The sequence below is a fragment of the Lycium ferocissimum genome, chromosome 1 (assembly GCF_029784015.1).
Source record: "Lycium ferocissimum isolate CSIRO_LF1 chromosome 1, AGI_CSIRO_Lferr_CH_V1, whole genome shotgun sequence".
Lineage (NCBI taxonomy): Eukaryota > Viridiplantae > Streptophyta > Magnoliopsida > Solanales > Solanaceae > Lycium > Lycium ferocissimum.
Genome location: NC_081342.1, coordinates 59,555,015 through 59,582,027, shown reverse-complemented (window position 1 = coordinate 59,582,027; position 27,013 = coordinate 59,555,015). Strand labels below are relative to the sequence as shown.

Here is a 27,013-nt window from a genome sequence, read left to right as displayed (position 1 = left end):
TCATGATCATCCGTACAAACTTAAATATTTGCTTTCTTTTTAAAATTCCTACAATCAGTCGGGCACACACCGGATAAACACAAAGGCATTCCCGCACAAGGGATACCCTTTTTCTCTGATCGAGTCGAACTACAAGTGACTTGATTTCTAAAATTAGGGATATGTAGGCGGACTCAATGCCAGAGAGTCAATCACGCTCCAACAAACCACTCCGGGCTTCTCAGTTTTGACACTTTAAGATTCGAGATTTGTTTAAAAACTTGCATTTAGAAGTCTAATGAGTCGAACTACAAATGACCTGAATTCTCATATAGCCTGAGATATGTAGGAAACCCAGAGACCAGAGTCCGGCCATACATTTGAAAATTGCATGGAAAAAGAGAAGTATTTGAAATTGGTCAGCCAAAAATTAGGTTTGTCAAATTTCGATGATCAGGGATGGGCTTTCCATCCTCGAGCATCGAAGAAGCAATTGTTGACACCTAATTTTGGCCCACCAATAATTTTGTTTAATTAGCCGGAGTTCTTGGATCTCAAACGGAGTGAAATATGTATTTTATAAACCAAAATTATTTCTACAAAATTATTTCGATAATATTTTGCCATTTCATTTGGAAAAATAATTTTCAAATATATATTGTAAGTAATTTAAAGTATGTCGCATATTTTCCATCAATATTAAGGTATTTTTCAAAATTAATTCAAAATAGTTTAAAACAATTATTCAATCAATTTTTTAAATTATTAATATCAAATTTACAAGTATTCTACTCCATTAAATTCAAGAAAATGATTAATTCAATAAGATAATCAATGTGAATCTCAATTTTACAATTTTCATAACTGCATTTGCATGTATTTTCAAATCGTGAAAATCGATTAATTGCTATGTGTTAATTGTGGCTATATTTGAAATAAGCCAATTGCATGATTAAAGTCAAATAGGGATATAATTGCAATAATTATTCATGGTCGTGTTTTAAAGAATTAATTGGTTAATTATTTTATAATGTGGTCATAATTGGAATGTTCAATTAATGGACACTTTTAATTTTGGCTATTTGTTAAAACATGGCATATCCGCCCCCCCCCCCCCCCCCCCCATATATACACATGTATACATGAATATGAATGAATATACATCTATATGCATGTATATATGTAATGACAATTTGGGCCCCCTTCTTTTTATTCCAAAATGGCCGACCAAACTAACCCACCAAAACATGCACAAAGCGTATTCCTCGAAGACCCATTTTTCTCTTTGAGGAAAGGGTTAGATAAAACCCTAGCCTCCACCCTTTTTTCCTCTCTTCTTGCCTCATCATAGCCGGAAATGGCAACGAGTCAGACGTACTATGCTTTTCACAGGCCTCGCATGGCCGATTGTAAATGTTTGCCTCTTCTTTCCATCGTGATTCGACCAAACAGGTATGAATCCTCCTCTTTTCTTACTTTTCTACATTTTTCTAGGGTCAAACTTGTACAACCTCAATTACTTTTGTCTCATTACGAATTTAAATTCTCTATTTCCATTGGATAGTATCGGTTTGAGAGGGAACTCAAGAGAATTGCCCCCAAAATCCCTTAGTCCCATATCGAAAATTAGGGTTTAGTTTTCAAATTTTCGGGTTCTATATGAAGAACCCTATATCTCAATTCAACACAGACAATCACTAATATACACACACAAAAAGTATCGAATTAGAGCAAATAGGTTCAATATACCTAGGGATCTAGCATTTGCTAGAACCTTTAACTTTTTGAGCCTTTAGTTTAAGAATTTTAACTTGTTTTCGTTTGTGTAATGACCGCTAGGTCGTTATGGGGTCTTTGACCATTTTACCCTTGCTAGTACCTTCCCGAGAATAGAAATGAGCTTGATGGGAACTCAAAAAGTTAGAAGTCTAAAAACTGAAACTTGTGTTGGTTGTTATTGTGCATTGTCTGAAACTTATCTTCATTTCTTTTGGGGGATGACTTTGTAAATTAGACCCCCGTTGAAAATTTTGAGGCCACGGGTGAGTCTGCAGCATGTATTATGTATATGTGTATGTTTGATTTGCGTCTGTAGGGCCTCGGATTGGTGTTAGGATTTTGGGTGAAAAACTGATTGAAAAATCAGAGCTACTGGTCAATATGGACCGCTACAGCGGTGGTAGTACCGCTGTAGCGGGTCAGCCATAGTGGGGGCAGGGTCGCCGCCGCGAAAGTGGGGAAATTAAATTAGGTCCGCCATAGCGGGACCATTCCCGCTATAGCGAGACCGTCGTAGCGAATGTCGACCGCTGCAACGGTCGACGGGAGGTAAAAACAGTGTTTTATATTCCATACTCCGAATCCATTCCCCACATAACACCAAAAGCAGTCCCCAAGAACACTAAGGCAATTTTTCTAAGGCTAGGGCACTACTCTCCTTCAAGGTAAGTCTCAACCTCTAACTTCATTCATTCCATAATCATCTTAAGTCCCTACATCATCTAAGGTTCTTTAATGGTTAATTGAAGGGTTAGAACCCTAGAATGTATGAAACCCTTGAAATAATGAATGGGTATTGATTTTATTATTGTTTAATCATCTAGGAGTATAGATTATCACTTCCTAAGATGAGAAATTGATTACCAATAGTGGGAATTGTTGATTGAGACATAGGATTCCAATAAAAGTGGAAGCTTTAGACTAAAAAGACTAATTGGAAGGGGTTGAATTAATCATAGAACCTATGAATTATTATAGCATGATTGCTAGGACTGATTTTAGGATGAATTCGAAACTAATGATAGTTCACCCATTGAAAAGAGGTAGAAGTAGTGGGGTTTTCTTCCCCAAATTGATGTTGTTGAGTAGATGATTCCTCACTCATTTAGCGTTATGATTTCTAGACTTTGAATGTTTCGAATCTTTGCAAAAGGGGAAAACGGTTGCAGAATAATTGCATTGTTCCAGTTCAGCTTCGAGGTAGGTTACGATTTACTTGAGTTAGACTTGGTTAGTTGATTGTATATGTAATGAAGTTGATAGGAGAAAGTATGATTTGGTTGGTATGAACTCTGATTATGTGGGCTTGTTTCCATTTCTTCATATATGGAAACCTGAGATTTGTTGTGTTTCAAAAGGAAGGAGTCAATGTATAATTTTCTTGTTAATTGTGATGGTTGCATATTCATGCTGTATTGAGTGAATTTATCTGAGTCGTATTATGACTTGTGGCATGGTGCCTTGTATTCATTAACATTGATATTATTGACTGATCATGTTCCATATTGATTGTTGGACCGAAAATATGTTGAGATTCATATTTTGATCAGATAAGAAGATATAAATATATATAAAGGCACATTTGACAGGGGGTGAGGATGTGGCCTAGTTATGGGCTCGTGATCTGAGGTCTGTTCCGGAGCAGTGGTACATGGACACCATGGGTCTATGCAGGTCATGACTATTTGGGTAAAATAATATCGTTTAGCATGTATGTACATGGTTGTGATACTTTCATTATTTTATAGCATTGCATCGGAGTCATGTTATTTTTGTTGTTGGCTGATGACTGAACTTATATCAATTCAGTGATTGATTTATAGCTGGACTTATGGTTCATTTATAGCTGGACTTATCTTATCCTTGTGATTAGCTCATTTCTGTTGACGACATCATTTTTTATGTGATGTTGTACCTATCTGCCTATCTTACTGATTTTATGAAGTATGCATGATACTAATCTTAGTCGGCCTATGATATCTACCGGTACACAGTGTTTGTACTGATACTACCTTGCTGCACTTTTTATTTGAGTGCAGATTGTGTTCCAGAGACATCTTCCAGACCTCATATCTAGTGTGAGGCCAATTCCTGATCAGATCCAAGGGTGATCTCCTATTCATGCCACGTCACCTGAAGATCTTTCCTTATTTGGATGTCTACTTTTATTCCAGACATTTATAATTATTTAGATAGTTATTTCATTCATTAGACAGCTTTAGGTTTTAGAGTCCTTATATGATGACTTTCGAATTTTGGGGTTGTAATAGTTAGGATTTCCACACCTTATATTTATTATGGAATGACTAGACAGTTGGCTATTATTATTATTATCATTACATCCTTGAATGTTTTAAAATTGATTAATTAAATGATGATGGGTTAAGGGAATTGGTTCACCCACTAGGAGAATTAGTGTGGGTGCCACTCACGGCTATTGGGTCGTGACAGTTTGTGGCTGAGCATTGGAGTGGAGGAATGAAGGTGTAATAACCCATTCGATCGTTATTGCATTTTTACCCTTTTGCCCCGTTGACCTCTTCCCGAGCCTCGTTAGCATGATTTTGACCCACGAGGATAGGTGGCACGGTTCCTTAGATCGTCGGGCTAGTTTTAGTATTACCTTTGGAAAATTGAGCTTTTAAGTTAAAACCATTTGACTCAAACTTGACTTTTGGATAAACGATGTGCCTTTTCAAAATTTCATCGATTTCGAGAGGTCCAGATAGTCACTTATGACTTGGTGGGAGGTTTGGTTCGTTTCCCAAGAAACTTAAGGGCGTTTTGGGTTATTGGTTAGAAAGGTAGTTTGGGCCGTTGGGTGTTGACCCGATCAATTAGACCTCTGTTGGGAAGTCTGAGGCTGCGGGTGAATTCGTGGCGTGTTTTTTAGTGTGTTTGCATATCTTGTTTGTGTTCGGGACGCCTCGGATCTATATCAGAATTTTGGGAAAGTTTGGCGAAAAACAGATTCTGGTTTCTGGTGTATTCGCCATGGCGAGACTAGAAGCGACAGCGGGCCCGCTATGGCAGTGCCTTGTCCACTGTGGCGGTATCCTGAGAAATGTGTCTTGCGCTATGGCGACTCTTTTGACCGATACAGCGGGGTGACGGGGCCAGAACCTAATAAATGCTAAGTTGAAACCTTTTTCATTTCCCCATTCCCAATATTATTCCTCCCAGGCACTTTGGAGGCGATTTGAGGTGATTCTAGGTAGATTGAGAGAGAGGGTAAGTTCTTCAACCTAATCTTCTTCCATTTCCTTTTTCCTTAACATGATTCCATGATAGAAATTCATGAAACTTGAGATAGAAAATGGATTTAAGCCTTTCTTCATGAGTTATAATTGAGGGATTTAGCTAAGTTAAGTATGGAATTGGTTCGATTAATGTTGTTAGGCTTGAATTTATCCACTTATTGTGATGAAATTGAAGAGGGAAAGTTGGGTTTTATGAGAAATTCCTAAAATGGGTTTTAGACTTCCTAAATTGTTGATGAAATTGGCTAGTATAACCTTAGATTCCGATTTATTCATTGTTATTAAGCTTGTATCTTCCATTTTTAGAGGTTAATTTATAAATTAGCAAGTTAGGTTTCAAACCTAAAAATTGGGGGTTTCACTTTAAATCCGAATTTAGGTTAATCTTGGGTTAATCTAGCAATTGATTACTGGGTTTTGATCATCTAGACTTGAATTGCATATTCCACCTTAGAATTTTCCGCTTTGCCCTTGTGGGCCCGTTTCACCAATTCCCATAGGTTGGAATTGACCTAAATTAGAATTATAGCAATATGGGTATTGTTCTTCTTGATTTCTAATGTAGAACTCAAATATGATTAGACCTTGAGTATTTGGAGACGCTACGAAAGGGCAAAGCAAAGGTGTAGTTGTTCGTGGCTCCTGTTCGGCATTCCAGGTAGATTACGGCTTACCTTTTAGTTAGACTTCGGTTAGAGGATCATAGATACAGTTAGTGGTTGTTAGAGAAAGCATGTAAACCTTTGGGTATAAAGTCGGGATGGAATATTTAGGATGGTACTGTTGTTGACTTGGGCTTGTCGCCTTATTGTGTTCTATTGAGTTATTGATTATTTGTGAGTTGTTGGCTTGTCGCCGCGTGATTAATTCTAGAGTTAATGCTTAGTGATTACTTGTGTGTTAGAAAGCATATTTATCATGATTGATGTTGTTGGAAAGGAGAGAAGGGTTATGATATTGATATTGTAAGTGAGATTTGTGTCCATGTATGGCACCATTGATTCATATATTCCTATTGGCATTGTTATCATGCATTCACTCATTTATACATATTTTGGGATTAGGTTGTGCGCCGCAACACTTACTTGGATTGAGTTGCACGTACTGCAACATTGACTAGATCGGGTTGCACGTACCGTAACACTGATTGGGATCGGGTTGCACGCTCCGCAACACTAACTATTGGATCAGGTTGTGCATTCTGCAGCAGGTACATGGACTTAGCGGTCCCCCATGAGTCATGACTATCGAGGCGATGAGATATTCTGCCTGAAGCATATGTGTATCATTGCATAGCATTGCATTTCATTGCATTCATATTTCATCCACTCATACATCTAATTATTGGTTGTGGTTATTAGTTATACTGTGCGGTGTTTGTGAACATTGATTTCCTGTTTGGTTCCCCGTTTGAGATCGTCTTGTGCCTGATTAGTAAATACTTGAGGAATGATGGATTCAAGGAGTAGAGACTTCCTCCTAGGTTAAGACTTGAGGTTTCGGATAACATTGTTGATGGTACTAGGGATTTCGGTTATTCTGAAAAATTGTGGAAAACTTGGTAAGACTTGGGTCTAGACACTATAGGCTTATTCTAGATATAATTCATTGAGGTTTTCTTGTATATTTCGGTACTTGAGCTGTTATTCTTAGATGTGTGTTTATGCTTTATACTTGATTATGAGCATGTCTATTCTTCAGTCTCTTCCTTTATGTATTTTAACTAACTATTGTCAACCTATGATGCCTACTCAGTACTTGATGTTGTACTGATGCTACCTTGCTACACTATTTTTCAGGGTTTAGACTTTGAGACTAGTTCCTCTTCCACCTCTTGAGACTGATTTCGAGGGCCCGGTTTGCGAGCTTCCAGGGTGAGAGTCTGATGAGTTGTTGCTCGGAGGCTCATCTATCATGTCTTTATATTTTTTTTATTTAGACAGTTGTTTACTTGATTTTTCAGACCTGTAAATTTAGTTATTCTTGTAGTTGCTCTTGTATGAGTCAGACCAATTCATTGGGAATTGTATTGTGTTCCGCACTTGTGAATATTTATGCTTCAGATTTCTATTATTTCTGTTCTAGTTGCTTTATGATGGATTGAATTTATGATTTGGAAAGGGTTTTCCTATCAAGGTGGGAAATGGTAGGTGCCCATGCGACTTAGTGAAATTGGATCGTGACACAAGGCTTCCAAGTCCATTCTCGATTAAGGCTACATACATAAAAAGTAAACCTTTTCCTTTATTTATTTTAGTGTTCTTAAGTGTTTCCTGTATATTTGGTTATTTTATGCCTATGTGTTAGCTATGTTATGTATTAGCTTAGTGTTAGTTTAATTCTGTTAGGGTTGATTAGTCATTAAGTATGTTTAGTTTATTAGTTCATACATGTTTAGTATTAGTTTAGGTTAAGTGTGTTTTAGTTTAATTATTTGTTTGTATAAGCATGCCATTTATTTTTACTATCAAATAGTAGTATGTTAGCATAACTGCTTGCTTAGATTAGCTTGATTATTTGTCTACTAGGTGTATAATTGCCTAGCTTGTCTGCCCCTAATGTTTAGTCTGAGAATGTTGTTCTAGGTTCCTTACATGGTCACAGATGCTTCATTTACGGAAAGCTTGATTCTGCCGCTTGAATATTTATGTTTAAGATCAAAAGAATGATATAAAACTTTGGGAATTGGAGTAAGGGTTGTTCTGTACTAAACATTCCATGTTTTGAGTCTATCTATCTTGTCCTCTGTCTGTGTTTGTGAAGACTGTTGATGGAATGTGGTATGAACATGGTTTTGCTATGGACATTTGTAACGACCCCCTAGGTCGTTATGTGCTTTTTGACAATTTTGCCCCAGTCGGCTCATTTTCAAGACTAGGAATGAGTCTAGTGATAACTAAAAGATTCAGAATAATAAGAAAAAGGCATTTGATTATATTTTGTGCATTTGGTTGAAAACATGTTTTAATCCGTTGAGGGGTTGACTTAGTAAATTAGACCTCCATTGGAATTTTTGAGGCCACGGGTAAGTCTATAACTTGTTTTTACATATTTATACAAGTCTGGTTTGTGTGTGTAGGGCCTCGGATCGATATTGGGATTTTGGGTGGAAACTACCGAAAACCGTAGCAGCATCGGTTCTGATGCGACTGCCGTAGCGGGGACCGCCGCACCGAGTTCGCCACAGCGGGGCGCTGGTCGCCTCCGCAGGACTTTGGAATTTGGGGTTGGACTGCCATAGCGGGACCACTATGGCGCGGTTTCAACCAATTTGGCGAGTCTAGCCATTTAATCAGGTCCGCCGTAGCGGTGGGAGTTTCCGCTAAGCCGAGACCGCCGCAGGGGAAACCGACCACCGTAGCCGAAACTAGTGACCGCCGTAAGCGGTCGACGGGTGCGTAAAAACCCACTTTTTATATTGCAAATTTTAAGTCTTTTGTCACATAGTACCAAAAGTAGTTCCCAAGAAAGTAGGAGGCAATTGTCCTAAGGCTTGGGTTGGTTCTTCTTTGAGGATAAGTCCTAAGCTTTATGTTATTCATTCCTTTTTTTCTTTAAGTTTTCATAGTTAGTTCTAAGGTCCATTAATGGTGGGTGGAATTCCTAGAACCCTAGAAACAATGAGCCTTTAATTAAATTGTGAATTGTTGGTTTTGCTACCATTTACATTGTCTAGAAGTAGATTATCACTTTCTAGGATGGGAAATTGATTAATTATGGTGAAAATTGAGTGTTGAGACTTAGGGTTCCATCCAAAATGGGAACTTTGGCCTAAAATCTGTTTTAAAAAGGTTAAATTGATTAGAATCCTATAAATTGGAGGATTATGATTGTTGGGATTGAGATTATGATAAATTCACCATTAAATAATGATTTCACCGATTTGAAAAGGGTAGAGGTAATTGGGTCTTCTTCCCTAATTGTTGTTCTTATTTTGAATAGATGGTCTATTACTTACTTATCGTTATATTGCTAGACTTTGAGCATTCCGAATCATTGCGAAAGGGGAAAGCTCTAGCGGAGTAGCTTGCATTTGTCCAGTTCTGCATCTAAGATCAGTTGTAGTTTACTTGAGTTAGACTTTGATTAGTTGATTGTATATGTAGTAGAATTGACAGGAGAAAGCATGATTAGGTCTTCGGACATGACGTCTGGTTAGATATTACTTAGGTTGGTATGATTGCTGATTATGTGGGCTTGTCACCATTACTTTATGTACTGAAACCCGAGGTGTATTTGTTGTGATATGGAAGGAAAGGTTTGACATATATACTCTTCTTGTTGATTGAGATGACTTATGCATTTATGTTGTTTTTGAGTTGATTTATCTGAGACTTGTTGTGACTTGTGGCAGGGTGCCCTATATTCTTGACATTGATATTATTGACTAATCATGTTTCATAATGAGTGTTGAAATAGAAGTATGTTGAGATTCATCTTGTGATGAGATACAGAATTATAGATAAGAGGCATATTTGACAAGGGTTGAAGATGTGGCCTAGTTTAAGCCACATCTGATAGGGGGCGAAGATGTGGCCTAGTTTAAGGTACATCTGACAGGGGGTGAGGATGTGGCCTAGTTATGGGCTAGTGATCCGAGTTCAGTTCTGGAGCTGGTGATACATGGACACCATCGGTCCCTTGCAGGTCATGACTATTGAGCGAAAATAGCCTTTATCATGTGTGTACGGTTAAGATACTATCATTGGTTGCACTACATTGCATTGGACATATCTTATTCGTGTGATGCATTGTTGATTTGTTGATAATTGACATTTTGATATGATTGTGTTATTGTGTTGTTGTGCCTCTCTGCCTATTCTGTTGATTTTATGAAAGTATGCTTGATACTAATGTTAGTCGGCCTATGATATCTACCAGTACATAGTCTTTGTACTGATACTACCTTGCTACACCCTTTTTTAGTGCAGATTGTGTGCGTAGACTTCGTCAAGACTTCACATTTAGCTTGAGGCCATTTCCCGACCAGATCGGAGTGTGAGCTCCTATCCATGCCATTCCGCTTAAAGATCTTCCTTTATTGATGTCTATTTCTATTCCAGACATTTATGATATTTATAGACAGATATTTATTCTTTAGATTGCTTTATGTTTTAGAGTCCTTGTATGATGACTTTTAGATTTTGGGGTTGTAATAGTTAGACTTTCGCATCTTTATTTTAGTATGGTATGACTAGATAGTTTTATAATTATATTCTTGCCATTGATTTATAATTAGTTGAACCAATGAGAATTTTGTTAAGGGGATGGTTCGCCCACCAGGAGTTTTAGTGCAGGTGCCATCACGACGGGTTGGGTCGTGACTAACTTGGTATCAGAGCCCTAGGCTCGTCGATCTCGTTGTACAAGGACATGTATAGTAGAATCTTTTGGATGGGTACAGAGACGTTTGTACTTATATTCGAGAGGTTACGGGACACTAGGAAAATTCAAGTTCTTTCTTTCTTTCGTGCTACTTGATTCCAATTGGTATCTAAATGATTCAAATTGGTATCTGACTTTTCTTTCTATTCTCTCACAGATGGTGAGGACTCGTGCGAGGGCAGCAATAGATGAGGTACCCGAGCAGGCCGCTGGGACTGCAGCTCGTGGCAAAGGTCAGGTTAGAGGCGTTAGTCGAGGTAGAGGCCTGGGAGCAGAAAACAAGCACTGTCACCCGTGCTAGATCCCTCGCACTCGTGTAGTTCTGGGATGAGGCGGCAGAGGTTACGTGGCAAAGTGATTGACGATGTTATGGGTCCAGGTGTTGAACGGTTTGGATCGAGGTAAGTGTGTTAGTTTCGGTTGGCCGGGGGCTGAGATTGGGTGATCAAGCTACAGACAGAATCCGTGCTCCAAGACATGAGGTATTTTCTAGACCAGTGGCAGGGCCGGTGATGATTGGTGAGGAGCATGATTTTCTTTGGAGGCTTACTATGATGAATCCTCCAGTTTTCTATGGCACTGAGACTGAGGATGCTTACGAATTTAATATTGATTGTCACGAGAGGCTCCATAAGTTGGGGACGGTTGATAAGCATGGTGTTAAATTCGTGACCTTCCAGCTCTTAGGTGATGCTAAGTTGTAGTGGAGGGCTTATGTGGAGTGTAGACCCGGGTTTCCTCCGTTGACTGGACTCGCCCTATTCCTAAGATTCTTGGAGAAGTACGTTTCGCATACTATGAGGGATAGGAGACGTGATGAGTTCAGTAACATTGAGCAGTGTAATTCGTCAGTTGCTGCTTATGAGGCCCGGTTCCATTCTATTTCTCGTTATGCTCTGCAACTATTACCTACTGAGGAGGAGAGAGTTAGGAGATGTTGAAAGGGTTGAACACTCCTCTTCAGTTGTCAGCTCTTCAGCTTGTGGTCTCAGGTTCTTCTTTCCAGGAGGTGGTGGATCATGTTAGGACCGTTGAAGGTGTTATGCAGGATGGTTATAATAAGTATACGGAGCAGAAGGCCCGCAAGGGTGGTAGTTTCAGTGGTTCATTCTCCCGAGGACAACGTACTTCCTGTGCTTATTCGGGACGTCCGGTCGTTGAACTATGCAAGTTTCTGCCGAGGCCCATCAGGGCTAGTGATTCTTCTTAGTCGGCCCGGTGGATTCACAGGCCAGATTTTTCGACCATGGTGGTTATTTAGCTTCTTCGGTTTCTGTTCAGCGGCCTATGCTAGACCGTGGATACTTTGAGTGTGGTGAGCAAGGGTATTTCCAGAGAATTGTCCCAGACTTAGACAGGGTGCTCAGTATCAGCCTCCTAGGGCTCCAGTTTCATCAACTAGAGGAGGCGGATCTTATAGTGGGAACCGTGCTCTGACCGGGCGTGGTTGTCCTGACGAGTGTGAGGTGGCACCCGACCGGCGAGGCGGATCCCGCCGGCAGGTAGACATTAGTCGCGTTAAGGCGGGAGCTCGTACAGATGTCGATCATGGAGGTTCGCAGGCTAGTGGCGGACGGATTCATTACTATGCCTTTCGGTAGATCGGCCGAGGATTCGTACGCATTACGGTGTAACATCTCGCCTATCACCAGATAGCTTCTGTGTTGTTTGATCCAGGTTCCACATTCTCTTATGTGTCTACATACTTCTCTATGGGTCTTGATATGGTCTGTGATTTGCTTGATACCCCTATTCATATATCTACCCCAGTTGGAGACTCTATGGTTATAGATAGAGTACACCGGTCTTGTACTATCACATTTATGGGGTATGGTACATGGGTTGATTTAGTGATTCCTTACATGATATATTTTGATGTTATTCTAGGTATAAGCGCTGTGCTAGCTCCTTACCATGTGATTTTGGACTGTTATGCCAAGACAGTCACTTTAGCTATGCCAGGTATGTCTAGACTTGAGTGGAAGGGTGTCCCTATTTCCTCAAAGAAGGTCATTTCTTTTCTTCGCGCCAAAAATCTAGTTAATAGAGGGTCCTCGGCTTATTAGGCGCATATTCATGATACTAGTGCTGACGTTCCATCTCTTGAGTCAGTTCCTGTGGTGTGTAAGTTTGCGGAGGTGTTTCCCACGGACTTTCCACGTATGCCATCCGACCGTGATATTGACTTAGAGCTAAGGACTCACCTTATTTCTATTCTGCCATTTTGGATGGCACCAACAGAGTTGAAGGAGTTGAAAGAGCTGCTTCAGGATCTTTTGAGTAAGGGATTTATCAGATCGAGTGTCTCCCCTTGGGGAGCTCCTGTGTTTTTTGTGACGAAGAAGGATGGGACGGTGTGGATGTGCATTGATTACCGCCAGCTGAATAAAGTGACCATTTGAAACAAGTACCCCATTGCTCATATTAATGATCTATTTGATCAGCTTCAGGGGCTTCTGTGTCATCTAAGATTGATTTGAGATCGAGGTGCTATCAGTGGAAGGTTCGAGCGGAAGATATTCCTAAGACAGCTTTTCGGACACGCTATAGCCACTAAGAGTTTCTTGTTACGCCATTTGGGCTTACAAATGCTCCAGCTGCTTTTACGGATTTGATGAATGGCATTTTTAAGCAATACTTGGATTCTTTTGTAATAGTATTCATTAGTGACATTCTGGTTTACTCGCAGAGTAGGGAGTATCATGAGAAACACTAGAGGTTTTTTTTTTGGGTGTCTGAGAGACAAGGAGTTGTATGCCAAGTTCTCTAAGTGTGAGTTTTTTCTTGAGTCTGTATCTTTCTTAGGCCAAGTAGTGTCAAAAGAGGAGATTATGGTTGATCCTAAGAAGATTGAGGCAGTGAGTGATTGGGCTAGGCCTACATCAGTGCTAGGCCTACATCAGTGACAGAGATTCTCAGCTTTATGGGTTTAGCCAGTTACTACCTTCAGTTTGTGAAGGGATTTGCTTCTATTGCTTCACATTTGACCCGTTTGACTCAGAAAGAGGTACCTTTTCAGTGGTTCGACGAGTGTGAGTAGAGTTTTCAAAAGCTCAAGATTTTATTGACGACAACTCTAATTCTAGCATCGCCCGTGAAGGGCAAGGACTTTGTGATTTATTGTGACACTTCTCGTTCTGGTTTGGGTGCTTTGTTGATGCAAGAAAAAAGAGTTATTCCTTATGCTTCCAGACAGCTGAAGATTCATGAAAAGAATAATCCCACTCACGATTTAGAGTTAGAGCTGTGGTATTTGCCTTGAAGATTTGGAGGCACTATCTCTATGATGTTCATTGTGAGCTTTTCACCTATCATCACAGTCTTCAGCATGTGTTTACTCAGAGGGATCTTAATTCTAGGCAGCAGAGATAGATGGAGTTGCTTATGGATTATGACATAATAATTTTATATCATCCTGACAAGGCAAACATGGTAGTGGATGCCTTGAGTAGGAAGTCAGCTAGTATGGGTAGTTTGGCTCACTCGATCGTTTCGGAGCATCCATTAACCATGGAGGTCCAGACTCTGGCTAACAGTTTCATGAGGCTTGATATGTATGATTCGGGAAGAGTATTGGCTCGTGTTGAGGCTAGATCATCGTTTCTAAAGCAGATTAAGGCAAGGCAATTCGAGGATGCAAGTTTGTGTAAGATCCGTGATAAGGTTTTGGGTGGTGTGAACAAGGAGGCCATGATTGATAGTGAGGGGGTCTTGAGGATTAAGGGGCGTATTTGTGGTCCTCGTGTTGATCACTTGATTCAAATGATTCTGGAAGAGTCCATAGTTCTAGATACTCTATTCATCCTGGTGCTACCAAGATGTACTGTGACTCAAGGTAGCACTATTCGTGGGCTAGGATGAAGCTTGATATTATTGAGTTTGTTTCCCAGTGTTTATATTATCAGTAGGTTAAGTACGAGCACCGGAGACCTGGAGGTACGCTTCAAAGGATGCCCATTCTTGAGTGGAAGTGGGAGAGGATAGCCATGAACTTTTTCATTGGTCTTTCGAAGACCTTGGGCAAGTTTGATTCGATTTGGGTCATTGTGGATAGATTGACAAGTGTGCTCATTTCATACCAGCTCAGATTACCTACACTGCTCAGGAGTTGGCTCAAATTTATATCAGTGAGATTGTTCGTTTGTATAGTGTCACGACCTAATCTGCCATGACAGGCACCCACACTAACTCCTAGTGGGCGAACCAATATGTCTAACCATGTACTCATTCAAGTCCATTTTTAGTTGACCAATTCATGACAGTTAAACACAAGATAAAGCAATAAATAGTCATGCCCTAAAAGAATAACGTAAATGTGGAAGTCCTAACTATTACAACCCCATAATCCGAAAGTCACCGTACAAGGACTCTAATCCAAAACATGTCTAAGGAATGTATACGGTCTAAATAAATAACCATTAATGTCTAGAATGGAAATAGTCATCAGAAAATTAGATCTTCGAGCAGTCTGGCATGGATAGAAGCTCACCCTAAATCTATCAGCAAATGGCCTCAACGCTAAATATGAGGTTGGGTAGCTGTCTCTGGATCACAATCTGCACTCAAAAGAATGCAGCAAGGTAATATCAGTACAAACACTATGTACCGGTAGATATCATAGGCCGACTAAGATTAGTATCATGCATAAATCATAAAATCAATAGAATAGACAAGCTAATCAACAATACATAATCAGATAGCTCAACAACAAGTCCACCAATGATAATAACAAGAAAGTCAGTCGATGATGTCAAATCAAGTCAATGGAAACAAACAACGGAAATAAGTCTACCAACAACGACCAAATACACGTTGTACACACATGCTAACTGATGTCATTACTCAGTAGTCATGACCTGCAGGGGACCCATGGTGTCCATGTACCACTCGTTCCGGACTCACTCCCCCGACTCGAGCTCACAACTAGGCCACATCCTTACCTCCTCCCCCCCCCCCCCCCGGTCAAATGTGCTTGTTCATATCTAGGCCTCGTCCTCACCCCTGGTCAAATGAGTCTTTTCATATATATTCATATTTATTGTCACATCCGTTTCAATAGTCGATTTATCATTTTGTACCTCAATTCAACCAAGAAGATCATATTAACTTCTCACCACAACATCATCAACCTGTAGGTCCCAACATATCGAATAGTGGCACGAAGCCCACATAATCACTCAATCAATAGCATATAGGAATTTCAACCACACACATTATGCTTCAAGACTAGACATGCTTTCTCCTATCAATTTCACAACACACACAATCAACTAATCAAAGTCTAACTCAAGTAGACCGTAACCTACCTCAACTGTAGAGTTGGAACAATGCAGATTACTCCGCTATAGCCTTTCCCTTCCGTAAAGCCTCGAAACGCTCAAAGTTTAGCAATTAAGATGCTAAATAAGTCACAACCACCCTAGTCACAAAATCAATTCAATGAACACCCTTCCCTTTTTCCCCATTTTAATGGGTGAATGATTTCTAGGTGTAAATCAATCTAATATTGGCCTTACAACCACGAATTTACATTGGCCTTACAACCATGAACTATTAATTTACAAGGCAATTTAATCAAATCATCTATTACAAGCAGTTTTCATGGTCAAGCTACCATTTTTATGAAACCCTAAGTCTCAATTCACTTAGTTCATGTCTCTAATGGTTCAATTCTTGATTAAAAGTGATAACCCAAGCCATTAGATGATAAACACACAATAACAATCATAACCCATCAACTATTGAAAGTCTATTAAGTTCTAGGGTTACTATTCCCAATTCACCATTGTAGACCCATAAAAGGGATGATAATCATAGAGATGAAAGCATAATGATGGAAGGAATGGTTGAGACTTACCTCTCAAGGATATTCTTGCCCTAGCTTGGAATTTCGCCCTAGGTGCTTGTGGGGAACTGTTTTGGAGTTTTATGAATAAAGAATTAAAAACTAAGTGTTTAAAAACCGAGATTTTGTCCCCGTTGACCGCTGCGGTGGTCCACCTATCGCTGCAGCGGTCCCGCTATTGTGGGCATGTGCCCGTTGTAGCGGACCTCACTAATTTCTTCCCTCCGCTGTGGCGAGCCCGGTAGATCCCGGCGCACTATCGCTAAAGAGGTCGGTGCCCGCCATAGCAGACACCCCAAACTCAAATGACCGCGATGGCGAGAGGCCAGCCGCCGCGGTCCCCCCGCCTCCGTTGTCCCATCTTCCGCCGCGGCGGTCCACACCGCATCGTAAGCTCGATAATTTTCACAGTTTTTCAACTCTACCACCCAACACTTCATCCGAGGCCTCACAAACACAAACAAAACATGCACATTGATATAAAAACACCATACGGACTCACCCGTGGCCTCGAAATTCCCAACGGAGTTCTAATTTCCTACGTCACCCCCAATGGACTAAACACAATCAAACAATAATCACAAACAAGCCAAGTTTTTAGTTCTTAGACTTATACAATCGAGTTTCTATTAGCTCGTTCTACCCTTGGGAAGGTTCTATTTGGTAAGGTGATCCTATATTTTCCATAATGATCGGAATGGTCATTACACCAGATACTAATTAAAACACCGTTAGTCCCTGAACGGACAAGGATGAAGAATCTAGGAGAAGTTACCTGTCTCGGCGAAAAGCTGAGGATACTTGTTACGCATATCCGATTTTGTTTCCCAAGTAGCTTCCTCAACCGGGCGATTCTTCCACTGAACTTTCACGGAGGCTATTTCCTTTGACCTCAACTTACGAACATCTCTATCTAAGATAGCAACAGGCTCTTCCTCATATGTCAAGTTCTCATCTAGCAAAATCGAATCCCAACGGATTATGTACGAACCATCGCCGTGATACCTCTTTAACATTAAAACATGAAATACCGAATGAACGCCTGATAAGCCCGGAGGTAAAGCCAACTCATAAGCTACCTCCCCCACACGCTTGAGAATCTCAAATGGCCCAATGAATCTCGGGCTAAGCTTGCCCTTCTTCCCAAACCTCATCACACCCTTCATGGGTGAGACTTTCAACAACATTTGCTCTCCCTCCCCAAACTCAAGATCTCGGACCTTACGGTCCACATACTCCTTTTGCCTACTCTGTGCTACCAGAAGCTTAGCTTGAATCACCTTCACCTTCTCTAAGGACTCTCTCAGAAGGTCCGTACTCCAAGGTCTTACCTCAAACGCATCAAACCAACCAATAGGAGACCTACATCTCCTCCCATACAACGCCTCAAATGGAGCCATGTCGATGCTCGAGTGGTAGCTATTATTATATGTGAACTCTGCCAAAGGTAAGAACTGATCCCATGACCACCAAAGTCTATCACACAAGCCCGAAGCATATCTTCAAGAACCTGAATAGTCCGCTCGGACTGCCCGTCAGTCTGAGGGTGGAAAGCTATACTAAGGTCCAACCTAGTACCCAATTCCTCATGCAGATGCTCCCAAAATCGAGATGTGAACGTTGTGCCCCTGTCGGACACGATGGAGATAGGAACCCCATGTAGCCTAACCACCTCACGAATGTAGATCTTGGCTAATTTCTCCGCGTCATAAGTTATCCACACCGAAATAAAGTGGGCAGACTTAGTCAACCTATCAACAATAACCTAGATAGAATCAAACTTCCCCAACGTCTTTGGAAGACCAACCACGAAATCCATTGCTATTCTTTCCCACTTCCACTCAGGAATGGGCATCCTCTGAAGTGTACCCCCAGGTTTCTGATGTTCATACTTCACCTGTTGGCAATTCAAACACTGAGCAACAAACTCCACTATATCACGCTTCATCCTAGTCCACCAGTAGTGTTGTCTCAAATCGCGATACATCTTAGTAGCGCCAGGATGAATAGAATACCTCGAACTGTGAGCCTCTGCCAGAATAGTCTTGATCAAATCACCCACACGTGGCACGCAAACTCGCCCCTTAATCCGTAACACCCCCTCTTCATCAATCACAGCCTCCTTGGCCTCACCACGCAACACCTTGTCACGAATTTTACACAACTTAGCATCCTCAAACTGCTTAGCCTTAATCTGCTCCAGAAACAATGATCGAGCCTCAACATAAGCCAACACCCTGCCCGTATTGGAAATATCCAGCCTCATGAAACTGTTAGCCAGAGTCTGAACCTCTCTAGCTAACGGACGCTCTGAAGAGATCAAACGAGCCAGACTTCCCATACTAGCTGACTTCCTGCTCAACGCGTCGGCCACCACATTGGCCTTACCCGGATGATACAAAATGGTGATGTCATAATCCTTCAGCAGCTCCATCCATCTCCGCTGCCTAGAGTTCAGATCCCTCTGGGTGAACACATGCTGCAAGCTGCGATGGTCAGTGTACACCTCACAATGGACACCATACAAGTAGTGCCTCTATATTTTCAACGCGAACACCACTGCTGCCAATTCTAAGTCATGAGTAGGATAGTTCTTCTCATGCACTTTCAACTGTCTAGAAGCGTAAGCAATCACCTTCTTTTCCTGCATCAAAACAGCACCCAAACCAGAGCGTGAAGCATCACAATAAACAACAAAATCCTTGCCCTCCACGGGCAATGCTAGAATAGGAGTTGTCGTCAATAATGTCTTGAGCTTTTGAAAGCTCTCCTCACACTCGTCGGACCACTGAAACGGTACCTCTTTCTGAGTCAAACGGGTCAAATGAGAAGCAATAGAGGCAAACCCTTTCACAAACCGACGATAATAGCTAGCCAGACCCACGAAACTATGAATTTCGATCACTGATGTGGGCCTAGCCCATTCCCTGACTGCCTGAATTTTCTGCGGATCCACCATAATACCCTCCTTCGAAATTACATGCCCCAAGAAGGACACAGAAGACAACCAAAATTCACACTTGGAGAACTTAGCATACAACCTCTTCTCCCGCAATACCCCAAGAGCAATCCTCAAATGTTTCTCATGCTCCTCCTTACTTCTAGAATACACCAGGATATCATCAATGAACACTATCATGAAAGAATCTAAAAAGGGCTTAAAAACACTGTTCATCAAATCCATGAATGCAGCTAGGGCATTAGTAAGCCCGAAAGACATAACCAAGAACTCATAGTGTCCATACCTGGTCCTGAAGGTTGTCTTAGGAACATCTTCTGCCCGAATCTTTAACTGGTGATACCCTGACCTTAAGTCAATTTTAGAGAACACAGAAGCTCCCTGTAGCTGATCAAACAAATCATCAATACGGGGATGGGATACTTGTTTCGGATAGTGACCTTATTCAGCTGACGATAATCAATACACATACGCATAGACCCGTCCTTCTTTTTAACAAACAACACAGGAGCACCCCAAGGAGAGGCACTCGGGCGAATAAACCCCTTACTCAAAAGATCTTGCAACTGTTCTTTCAATTCTCTTAGTTCTGCTGGCGCCATCCTATAAGGTGGAATAGAGATAGGACGAGTCCCTGGGTCTAAATCAATCCGAAAGTCAATGTCACGGTCAGGTGGCATACCTGGCAAGTCCACGGGGAACACATCCGCAAACTCGCGTACCACTGGAACCGAATCAATAGATGGAGTATCAGCGCTGGTATCATGGATATGTGCCAAATAAGCTAAACAACCCTTCTCCACTAGCTTCTTAGCACGAACGAAGGATATGATTTTCTTAGGGAGGGGACTAAGGTTACCTTTCCACTCAAGTCTAGGTGCCCCGGGCATAGCTAAGGTAATGGTTTTAGAGTGACAATCTAGAATTGCATAATGCGGGGACAACCAACTCATGCCCAAGATGACATCAAAATCTACCATGTCTAGGATCATTAAATCCGCCCAAGTACTATATCCCATAAATGTAATCGCGCAAGAAGGGTAGACTCTATCTACCACCACCGAATCCCCAACCGGAGTAGATACATGGATAGGGGCATCAAGAGTATCACAAATCATATCCAAACCACAAGCAAAATATGAAGACACATATGAAAAAGTAGAACCCGAATCAAATAAAAATCGAAGCCATCCGTCATAAATCGAGATAGTACCGGTGATGACAATCGGAGGCCTAGCCTCGGGTGTCACCGGGAAAGCGTATAAGTGACTGCGCCCTCCTGTAGCCTGTGAACCATTGCGATTACCCTATCTAGTCTGAGCCCCCCTTTCGGCCGTCGTCCACCTCTCGCCGCTCGAGGACCGCCTCGATTAGGCTGAGCGCCACCCCTACCCGCGGTGTGGCCTCCCCGCCCTGCCGGTGTATAGTCCTTACCTCCTCTATCTGGTGCAAATGGAGCTCGGGGAGCCTCGACACCGAGTCCTATGACCACCCCGTCCGAGTTTACGGGGGCAAAAACCTCTTAATATGCCCCTACGTCACCACACTCGTAACAAGCACGGTCCTAGCGTAGGTCGCTGAACAGAAGCTGATGAAGCAGTATAACCCCATGTTGACTCGAAGGCGATAATTGGCCCCCGATGGGCCCCCAACCGACACCGCATAGCAGAGATCGAACCGGACGCCCGAATACACTCGTGAACTTGGACCCCTCGAGAAGGAGTTGCTGAAATTTTCACCCCTTCGGGCTTTCTTCTCTACTTGCTTTGCATGGCTCTCCTGCCTAATCCACTCAACAACACACACATGCTCCGCTACCTTCTGGAATGAAGCCCAGTAGTCACAAGCTGAAGAGTTGTTAGCTGAAGTCCAATGTTAATCCCTTCACGAAACTCCTGATCCTCTCCTCCTCGTAGGCAACAACTGAAGAGCATATCGGGACAAGGAATGGAAACGGGACTCATAAATAGCAACAGACGAGTTCCCTTGATCAATATTAGCAAACTCATCCTTCCTCCTGTCCCTCAGAGTACGTGGAACATACTTATCTAGAAACACTGAATAGAACTGAACCCAAGTCAACGAAGGTGACCCAGCTAGCCTGCACTCCACATATGCCCTCCACCACAACTTGGCATCACCCAAGAACTGGAAGGTCACAAACTCAACACCATACTTGTCCACCGCCCCATCTTATGGAGCCTCTCATGACAATCTATGATGAACTCGTACGCATCCTCTGACTCAGTACCATAGAAAATCGGAGGCTTCATTTTAGTGAACCTCTAAAATAAATCATGCTCCTCACCGGTCATCACCGGCCCTGCAACTGGCCTCGAAAAAGCCTCAAAACCCAAAACTTCATCCAAGCGAGGTGCCACTACTGCGGCATGCTGAACTCCCGAGCTCGAACTCGTCCGGACTCGGGGCTGCTATCCCCCGCACCCTACCTCGCCGGAACGACCGGTATCGCCCGGTCCGTGCCAACCCATGTAACCGTTCAACACCGCGCCATCGCATCGGGTATACCCCGGAGTAGCCGCCCAACCCGGCGAGACCGCCGGCACCGCTCGTTGGCCGAGCTGGGCGATTCGCATCTCCCGCGACCTCATTAGGAGCCACTGGAGGCACGGGATCAACCGCCGGGACTCCCCCAACCGGTGCCGCCTCGCCGCTCTCTACCTCCACCTCTACCTCGTCGCCACGCGTGTTCTCGCCATCTCCGAGAGAATGAAGGATAGTTAGATACCAATTTGAATCATCTAGATACCAATTGGAATCAAGTAGCACAAAAGAAAGAAAGAAAAGGGAATTTTTCTAGTGTCCGGTAGCCTCTCGAAGATAAGTACAGACGTCTCCGTACCGATCCGCAAGACTCTACTAGACATGTCCTTGTACGACGAGATCGATGAACCTAAAGCTCTGATACCAACTCTGTCACGACCCAACCTGCCATGACTGGCACCCACACTAACTCCTAGTGGGCGAACCAATATGTCTAACCATCTACTCATTCAAGTCCATTTTTAGTTAACCAATTCATAACAGTTAAACACAAGATAAAGCATTAAATAGTCATGCCATAGAAAAATAACGTAAATGTGGAAGTCCTAACTATTACAACCCCAAAATTCAAAAGTCACCGTACAAGGACTCTAATCCAAAACATGTCTAAGGAATGTATACTGTCTAAAATAAATAACCATCAATGTCTGGAATGGAAATAGACATTAGATAAAGAAGATCTTCGGGCATTATACTATCTGGTACGGATAGAAGCTCACCCTAAATCCATCAAATGGCCTCAACGCTAAATACGAGGTCGGGTAGTAGTCTCGGATCACAATCTACACTCAAAAGAACGCAAGAAGTAGTAAGTACAAACACCATGTACCGGTAGATATCATAGGCCGACTAAGATTAGTATCATACATGAATCATAAAATCAGTAAAATAGACAAATAAGTCAACAACACATAATCAAATAGCCCAACAACAAGTCAACCAATGATAATAACAATCAAGTCACCCAATGATATCAAATCAAGTCAACGGAAGCAAACAACGGAAATAAGTCTACCAACAACGACCAAATACACGTTGTACACACATGCTAATTGATGTCATTGCTCAGTAGTCATGAGCTACAGGGGACCCACGGTGTCCATGTACCACTTGTTCCGGATTCACTCCTCGGACTCGAGCTCACAACTAGGCCACATCCTTACCCCCGGTCAAATGTGCCTGTTCATATCTAGGCCTCATCCTCACCCCCGATCAAATGAGCCTTTTCATATATATATCTATATTTATTGTTACATCACTTTCAATAGTCGATTTATCATTTTGTACCTTAATTCCACCAAGAATATTATATTAACTTCTCACCACAACATCATCAACCTGTCGGTCCCAACATATCAAATAGTGGCACGAAGCCCACATAATCACTCAATCAATAGCATATAGGAATTTTAATCACACACATTATGCTTAAAGACTAGACATGCTTTCTCTATCAATTTCACAACACATACAATCAACTAATCAATGTCTAACTCAAGTAGACTGTAACGTACCTCAACTGCAGAGCTAGAACAATGAAAAATTACTCCTCTATAGCCTTCCCCTTTTTTAATGCCTCGAAACGCTCAAAGTCTAGCAATTAAGATGCTAAATAAGTCACAATCTCTCTAGTCAACAATATCAATTCAATGAACACCCGTCCACTTACCCATTCTAATGGGTGAATGATTTCTAGGTGTAAATCAATCTAACATTGGCCTTACAACCACGAACTATCAATTTACAAGGCTATTTAATCAAATCATCCATTACAAGCAGTTTCCATGGTCAAGCTACCATTTTTATAAAACCCTAAGTCTCACTTTACTTAGTTCATGTCTCTAATGGTTCAATTCTTGATTAAAAGTGATAATCCAGCTATTAGATGATAAACACACAATAATAATCATAACCTATCAACTATTGAAAGTCTATTAAGTTCTAAGGTTACTATTCCCAATTCACCATTGTAGACCCATAAAAACGGATGATAATCATAGAGATGAAAGCGTAATGATGGAAGGAATGGTTGAGACTTACTTCTCAAGGATATTCTTTCCCTAGCTTAGAATTTCACCCTAGGTGCTTCTTAGGAACTATTTTGGAGCTTTATGAATAAAGAATTTGAAACTAAGTGTTTAAAAGCCGAGATTTTGTCCCCATCGACCGTTACGGTAGTCCACCCATCGCTACAGTGGTCCCACTATAGTGGGCAAGTGCCCACTGTAGTGGACCTCACCAATTTCTTCCCTCCGCTGTGGCGGTCCTGATCCCGCTATAGCGCCATCGCTACAGCGGTCCAGTGCCCGCCATAGCGGACACACTAAGACCAAAAACGACCAATGCGGCGGTCCACCGCCACTGAGCCGATCGCAAAGAAAGAATACATCCCCCACCGTAGCGGTACCACTAAGACAGTAAGCTCGATAATTTCACTGTTTTTCAACTCTACCACCCAACACTTCATCCGAGGCCTCATAAATACAAACAAAACATGCACATTAATATAAAAACACCACACGGACTCACTCGTGGCCTCGAAATTTCCAACGAAATTCTAATTTCCTATGTCACCCCCCAATGGCCTAAACACAATCAAACAATAATCACAAACAATTCAAGTTTTCAGTTCTTGGACTTATACATTCAAGTTTCTATTAGCTCGTTCTACCCTGGGAGGGTTATATTTAGTAGGGTGATCCAAGATTTTCCATAACGACCGGAAGGGTCGTTACACATGGGGTCCCTATTTTCATCATATCTAATAGAGGTATGCAGTTTACATCCTGATTTTGGAGGACCTTGTAGGCCGAGTTGGGCACTCGATTGGATCTCAATACAGCTTTTCACCCTCAGACATATGATCAGTCTGTGCGAACGATTCAGGTTCTTAAGGATATGCTTTGAGCTTGTATAATTAACTTTGCAGGTCATTGGGACCAGTTCTTACCATTGGCAGAGTTTGCTTATAATAATAGTTACCATTCGAGCTTTGATAGGACTCCAATTGAGGCTCTTTATAGGAGATGATGTAGATCTCCTATTGGGTTATTTGATGCATTTGAGGTAAAGCCATGGGGTACTAACCTTTGAAGAGAGTCATTAGATAAGGTTAAGGTGATTCAGGATAAGCTCTTAGTGGCTTAGAGTAGACAGAAGGAATATGTGGACCGAAAGGTCCTAGATCTTGAGTTCATGGTTGGGGAGCAGGTTTTGTTGAAGGTCTCACCGATGGCGGTGTGATGAGGTTTGGCAAGAAGGGAAAGCTCAGTCATAGGTTCATCGGTCCATTTGAGATTCTTAGCCGTATGGGGGAGGTAGCCTATGAGTTGTCTTTGCCTCCAGGTTTATCGGGTGTTCACCCGGTGTTTCATGTCTCTATGTTTAAGATATACCACGGTGATGGTTCTTACATTATTCGTTGGGATTTAGTCTTGTTGGATGAGAACTTGTCTTATGAGGAAGCACTTATTGCCATCTTAGAAAGAGAGGTTCGTAATTTGAGGTCTAAGGAGATAGCATTGGTGAAGGTTCAGTGGAAGAATCGTCCCATTGAGGAGGCTACTTGGGAGACCGAGTCCGATATGTGAAATAAGTATCCCTAGCTTTTCACCCAGTCAGGTACTTTTCCCCTTGTTTCCTTTCCTTATCCATTCGAGAACGAACGATTGTTTAATTGGTATATGATGTAACGACTCGCTAGGTCGTTATGTGCATTTTGACCATTTTGCCCCTGCCAGTTCATTTTCGAAACTAGGAGTGAGTCTAGTGATAACTTAAAGATTCAGAATTCTAAGGCAAAGGCATTTGATTGTATTTTGTGCATTTGGTTGAAAATATGTTTTAATCTATTGAGGGGTTGACATAGTAAATTAGACCTCCGTTGGGATTTTCGAGGCCACGGGTGAGTCCGTAGCATGTTTTTACATATGTATGTATGTCTGGTTGTTGTGTGTAAGGCCTCGGATCGATATTGGGATATTGGGCGGAAACTCAGTGAAAAACCAGAGCTTACTGGTTCTAATGCGCTGCAGCAAGTTTGCCACCGCGGGGCACTGGTTACCGCAGCGGGACTTTGGTTTTTGGGGTTGGACCGCCATAGTGGGGGTTGAACCGCCACAGCGGGACTGGTACGGCGTGGTTTTGACCGCTATGGCGAGTCTGGCCATTTAATGAAGCTCGCCGTAGCGGTGGAAATTTCCGCTATAGCGAAACTAGTGACCGCTGCAGTGGTCGACGGAAGGCGGAAACCCACTTTTTATATTGCAAATTTCGAGTCTTTTGTCACAAAACACCAAAAGCAGTTCCTAAAAAAGTAAGAGGCGATTTTCGTAAGGCCGGGTTAGTTAACCTTTGTGGTAAGTCCTAACCTTTATGTTGTTCATTCCTTTTCTTCTTTAAGTTTCCATAGTTAGTTCTAAGGTCCATTGGGGAAGTCCTAGAACCCTAGAATCAATGAACTTCTAAATAAATTGTGAATTGCTGGTCTACCGTTTACACTGTCTAGAAGTATAAATTATCACTTTCTGGGATGGGAAATTGATTAATTATGGTGAAAATTATGAATTGGTGGTTTTGCTACCGTTTACATTGTCTAGAAATATAGATTATCACTTTCTAGGACGGGAAATTGATTAATTATGGTGAAAATTGTGTGTTGAGACTTAGGGTTCCATCCAAAATGGGAACTTTGGCCTAAAATCTGTTTTGAAAATGTTAAATTGATTAGAATCCTATAAATTGGAGGATTATGATTGTTGGGATTGAGGTTGTGATAAATTCACCATTAAATGACAATTTCACCCATTTGAAAAAGGTAGGAGTAATTGGGTTTTCTTCCCCAATTGTTGTTTTTATTTTGAGTAGATGTTCTATTACTTACTTAGCGTTATATTGCTAGACTTTTGAGCATTCTAAAGCATTGCGTATGGGGAAAGCTCTAGCGGAGTAGCTTGCATTTGTCCCAGTTCTGCATTTGAGGTAGGTTATGGTTGACTTGAGTTATACTTTGCTTAGTTAATTGTATATGTAGTAGAATTGACGGGAAAAAGCATGATTAGTTAGACTTCGGCATCTTTATTTTATTTGTGGCATGACTAGACAATTTTATGGTTTTATTTCTTGTTATGAGTTATAATTGGTTAAATGAATGAATATATGGTTAAGGGGAGCCGACCTGGGGGTTTAGTGTGGGTGCCATCATGACGGGTTGGGTCATGACACCATGCCACTTGAAGATCT

At 41.7% G+C, this 27,013-nt stretch overlaps 1 pseudogene; it reads right to left on the bottom strand.

Moving 5' to 3' along the window:
* Nucleotides 1-14,921: 14,921 nt before the first annotated feature.
* LOC132065754 (uncharacterized) lies at nt 14,922-21,216 on the bottom strand (annotated as a pseudogene).
* Between the last annotated feature and the right edge of the window lie 5,797 nt (nt 21,217-27,013).